The following is a 6,000-nucleotide window of genomic DNA, read 5'->3' on the forward strand; positions in this document are numbered from 1 at the left end:
CTTGTTTTCAGCAAGCTAAAGGAGAAATTAAGGCGACAACCGGGTGCATCCAGAGTTAGTCAGATCCTGAAGGCAGTTCCTTGGGGGAACGGAGGAGCAACGCGCCAGATGAGGGCTGCCTTACAGCGCACCCCTTAGAGGCACTGCTACGGAAGGAAGGCAGAAGGTTGGAACTCGAAAGAACTCGCAAGGTGCCCGTTAAGGGGGAAATCTTTCATTTTTTTCTCAGCAGAACCTCCCCACTTCCCCCCCTCCCCCCAAGAAGGCAGCCCGGGGACTCTTTGCTTCCTTAGGGAGAGGGCAGGGACGGGGCAGGGTGGTGGGACAGATGGCCAGAGGGTCGGATGGACGGACAGACAGCCGGACAGAGGGCCCAGCAAGGCCTGACGAAGGGCTCAGGAGCAGGAGGGAAGGGCAGGGCGAGGGGAAGGGCAGAGAAGTACAAATCTTTTTTTCCTTGTGATAACTTTTCTTGACCAAAAAACACGATTGTGAATGAGGCAAAATGAAAGATGAAACATGGGGACGTGCGGATACTCACGATGATGCAGCCTTCTATCTGCATGTTCACCTGCTCATAGAGCCACACCTGGATCCTCGACCTCTGCAGAACGAAGGAGGAGAGTAAGTCGGGCCACAAACACTGAGCACTTTTGTTCTCTCATGTGTTCAGAAATACCTGCTAGCCACAGCCACGACAGCTCCCAAACGCTCCGAGGAGCAACTCTCAGGGGCAGTTTCAATGAGCAATCTGACATTTGAGCGTTATACCATCGGGTGAATACTACACATTCGGTGAAGAACACGTTTCCAGTCACAAGGGAACACCCCTGCACGCCCGGCTACACGAGGGGGAAACGCTGGGCTCCTTGTGCCCACCAGCACGCCGCACAGCTCTCCATCCCCCACAAACCCGTCCCGGGACACGGCCAGGAGCCGAAAACTCACCGAGGGGAATCCCCAGACCCTCCCCACTCCCCCCACACCTCCCAAATCCCCATCCCCGCCCCCTCCCCGCGGTACTCACGTTCTGCAGATAGCGGAAGATGAGGTTCTGGGGCGCTGCGTTAAGGGCTCAGCACGGGGACGACAGTTCCGGGCTCGGGACAAGGCCCCAAACCCCACAACGACGCCTCAGGGCCCCGCGACAAGGCCTCAAGGCCCAGGCCGAGCCCCCAGGGCCCCAAATCCGAGACCCCTGAGGTCCAAGACGCCCCCCACCCACCTCCCTGGCACCCCCCAGCCGCAGGAAGGATACGATGGGCTGCACCATCACCTTCTGCACCTTCTGGCCCTGCCCGCGGTACGCCATGGCTGCTGCCGCCTCGCCGCTCCCGCTCCCAGCACCGCAGGCAGAAGAGGCGAAGGCTGATGGTAGAACAGGGCTTCTTGGGGTGAAGGGAAAGCGAGGGCAGGTGGGTGCAGTCTCTGAGCTCTCCTCCTGATTTTGCTTTTTCTCCCCCATTACTGAGCTGGCAGAAGTCCCCGTGAAGTCCTTTGGCACGATGAAGGCCTGCGTGAGCTCCAGCAGCAGTTTCGTCGGCGGAGGTTTTCCCTGGTGGGGCCGGGGCGTCACAGCACACACACACACACAGACAGAGACGCGTGGTTTTGTCCAAACATTAAGTATTTACAACAAATTCGACAAGCGCTTTTCCTCTGCCAGCAGCAAATGCCTGAGGGCCCCCACAGCTTCACAAATCATAGCGGGAAGAGCCTACCGTGCCGCGAAAAGTTCGGAAAATAATTCAAAATTGACCTGCTAGGGGAAAAAAAACGATGGCTGGTGGCAGGGTACACAATACACCCGAATCTCAGCTCTGTCCTCCGCAGGGTCAGTGCCCACGCCCAAGCGCGATGCTGATGGCACCCGAACATTTGCTGTAGCAGGCAGCAGAGCCAGCAGCTCAGGGGAGCAAGTTTTAAAACCAAGAGGCACTTAAACAACCTTTCATCGACCCCGTAACTGCGGCAGAGTCCCGACTGCTCGCCCCGGAGTCCTCACACCAGCAAAAAGCACCAACCAAAGCCTGGGGGAACTTTGGTACAGCACAAGAGAAGGGAGTGGGGGTAGCGGAGCCGCATGGCAGAGCTGCTGCTTTTCACCATTTGATCCTCCCTGATAATTGAAAGGAAGGCTGGGTGGGCTGACCCCCACCCCCATTCCTGGCAGCAAGTTTGGTCCACAACACACTGCAATAACGATTCTGCTCCCTCCCACCCCTACAGCTTCATCATCTGACACGGGTACAGTCAAAACAATGGCATACACGAGTAAAAGTCAAGAGTTGACATAGTAACTCCAGGATTTGGCTATCAACTGTCCGAGAAATCAGAACACCGAAGCTTCACAATGTGCCCAACATCGAGTTGTGCCAAGGGCGGAGGAAGGAAGAAGCTTTACGTTTAAGCCTTCAGAGCATCGCTCCATCAGAAGATCGATTTGCAGCCACCATGGCGTGCCAATGGAGATCTTTCTGTGCCAAAAGAAGTGCTTTGTCCTCTCAATATCGAAGGTAACCACCTATAGTTACAGAACGGATGCACAAGACCTTAACTCTGACCAGCAGGGAAATTTAGGACAACTGAGTGCAGATCCTGCCAATTTCTACCACTTCGGACCGTGCTTTAAGTCTCATTGCAAAGCCTCAGTTAGAAAAAGGATCACCTCAGGGTATCTAACAAGAAGAACAATTTTTTTTTTTTTTTTTTTTTTAATTCTACCATAGGACTACGCAGTTCAACTGTCAATCATCTCGGAGAGTTCAAGGAGGAGGTCATCCTCGTCCTTCCCTGGGTCTAAGTCAATTTCGGCTTCCAGTCTGCCTCCTGAGATTTCCCAAAGTAGCTTCTCAAAATCTTCATCCGCAGATAAGGGCGCGTTCCCTGTGGAACTCTGCCGGCGTGTCCGTGCCTCTTCTAGCTGGGAAGAAGCTGAGGTCGAGGTCTCGAGATCCATCTCCATCTGCTCCTCAAATCTTTCCGGGCTTCCAAGACGCACTTCAGGTCTTGGGAGAGCAAGAAAGAACAATCAGGATATGCCATTTCTTAACGGGAAATCCCTTTCCTGCAAACCGGCTCTTAAAACTGTAGGCAAGCCCTCCTACGCTTCAATCTTACACAGGGATTGTTATCAATCAACCCAGGGCTACATTTAGAGCCCGATGCGTTACCAGGTACATTTTTCAGTCTGGGGGTTTATCTGTGAAGCCAGGGCACCTGGAGTTGAGGTGGCATTCTTGAGGACCAAAAGGCAGAGGACACTACTCATCATCTATCACCTCACGAGGAAGTAGAACTTCACCTCATCCTCGTTCAGGTATTCAGACAACCCAAGAAGTCACCGGAAAGCTGTGCTGACTTGCAGCATTTCAAGAAAGCCTAATTAAGCAATCCTGCTAGCTGCTAGAAAGTGGTTTCAGGTGACTTATTCCTTTGATGGATTTGGGCTTTAATTATCTCAGAACCCTCATTTTTTCCCACATGTGACAGAACTTATGTTTCCCTGGGGATATACACTGATTAAGAAAAAGAGCAAGTTGGGGTTGTCACCTGTTTGGGGGATTTTCTTCAAGTCTGATGGCTGGGACGTGCTCCGGCACGTCTGAAACACCCTAGAAAGCAGCAAAACAGTATTTATGACACATGGGTAAAAGATTCCTTAATAGCTTTTTCCTCCACACTGCTTCTCCTCTGGCATTGCGGAGCCGTGGCCAAAATACAAAACCAAGGTGCTCCTGAAGAAAGTTCACATTCACCTGGAGGTTACTCATGATCTGGTGTCTTTTAAGAACATGGCATTAATGGACAAAATCCCCCACACCAGAGAAATCACAGCATCAGAGTACCGGTTAAAGAGTGCCATTCATCTCATAAATACAGAAGGGTTCTACAAGCATCCTGGAGACAGCTACTGGATTTCAAAGGAAACAGAAGGCCTGCAGAACGTTTGAGTTTTCCACCTTTTCAAATAGAGGAGGGTAGAAATTTAACAAGGGATCCATCGCTGCATTAGCCCCTGGCCTTACCATGGCTGCTTTTCTGGCTGGAGGTCCCATCATGTCAGCATCAAAGGCAGTCTGTAGTTCCACAGCTGCTATGGCAGAGGGATAACTCCCAGGTGCCTTACGTTTCAGTGCCTTCTTCTTGGGGAAAGTGACTTTCCCACGCGAAGGCTTCGCAGGTGTCATAAAGTTGGCTAGAGTAAAAGCAAGAGAGAACTGATACAGTCTTGCTCTGCCTCAGGAAAAATCCAGGTTCTCTTAATCATTTCCACAGTCCTTCTACACACTTAAATGCATTTGGCCAGCACAATTACACCGCCATTGCCTGGATTCTCAGGAATCTTTTCCACATAGGAAACTCTGTCTACCAACAAGCCATACAAAGGAACAAAGAAACCGAAGAGCTACAGTAAATAATAATCCAGGACAAGGGACACCTCCGACACATAGCAATCCTAAGTGCAAGCTAGGTTCACAAATATAGACGGCTTTTATATTTAAAGTCCTGCTCCCGCTAGGAAAGGAAAAAGCAGCAGTTATAGTAGGACAAGAGTGTATGCAACTGTTGTACCAGCTTCCTCTCCCTTGCAGTGATGTCCCACAGTTAAGTTGTTCTACAAAGTCCACATTTGTAGTGGCATTTTCTAGTCTCCCGTTCCTTACCTAACATCTGGCTGGCAGGAAAAGAAACAAACTAAGAAAAAGAAAGTACACCCTTCGCTTCGTAGCACTGCGTGGCAAAATGCACCCAGCCAGAGTTACAGCATGAGAATTGTCATCTTCTGTCTGTATTTCAGAAGACAACCTAAGTAACTCTTAACCTTCAACACTTACTTTTAGCTTCCTGGCCCTGAAATTGAGCTGCCACTTTCCCTGCTGGTTCAGTATTAAAGAAGCCAGCAGTAGATTTGACAGCAGCTTCCTCCTGACGAAGCTTCTCTTGTTGTTCTCTCTGTTGCCACTTCTCCCACCGTCTCTCTTCAAAGCTCTTCTCTGGACATTTACGAGTTCCACTCTGCTGAGTGGGCTAGAAGGAAAGAAAAGGAGTGCATGAATAGGACAAAAAAAATAAATAAAATCCGTGGAGATTTCGTTAAGAAAATCTGATCAGCAATCCCTCCAAAATGGTCTTGATGTGGAACAGCATATTAATCTCGTTCAGGTTACTGTTGTGTTTTTTTTTCTCCATAAAATTCTGCCTGTAACAAGAGCCATGCTTTACTACGGACACAGTCTCACATATCTGCAATATCCACTATGGCAAGCTTCTTTAAACAGCTAGGATGTTCTGCTGTACATCTATTTATCACATTCTTTTTAAGCAGCAGAAAGTCATACAAGTTCCCCTATACAGTATCCACTGACAGATTGATTTCCTTGAACACAGAACTCTGGCCTTCTGTATTAAATCCTTCATGTCTGACAGATCAAGTCAGTAAGAACAAAAAGAATTCCCTCCACGTTAACTGTGTACATTTCAGCTGGTGCTAACAGGGTTTCTTTGTTGCTGTGGTATAAACAGACTGATTCCAAGTTTGAGGATTACAGAGTTGTCTGGAAATGCTGCTGGCGATAGGATTTAGACTGCACTGCAGCTCCTACCAGCTGCTGAAGGGTAAGAACACACTCAAGAGGGTGGCACACGGTGAGTAACAAAACTTGTCAGAATTATCAGAAATTGTACGAATGTATGTGTGTCTTCACAGAGGACTCACCTGTACATCAGGTCCAGAGGAAAGTTTAGGAAAAGGCCGGTTCAATTCCACTGCCTTCTTTTCTTCTTTTTCAGGTGCTTTAAAAAAAGACAAAAAAAAGTGTTGTCAACGGCAGAAATAAAGAAAGCTGGGTACTTGTTTCCTTTGTGCATTTATTTCCTTGTGTCCCATGAGAGAGAGAGAGAGAAAGGCTACAATGTGCAAGCCATTCAGCATTTATCCATGAAGCAGATCCTGAGCAAACTGAACTTGCTCAATATGGGAAGCACCTCACTGGGGCA

Source organism: Aythya marila, assembly GCF_965140915.1.
Source record: "Aythya marila genome assembly, contig: HAP1_HAP1_SCAFFOLD_221, whole genome shotgun sequence".
Taxonomy (NCBI): Eukaryota; Metazoa; Chordata; class Aves; order Anseriformes; family Anatidae; genus Aythya; species Aythya marila.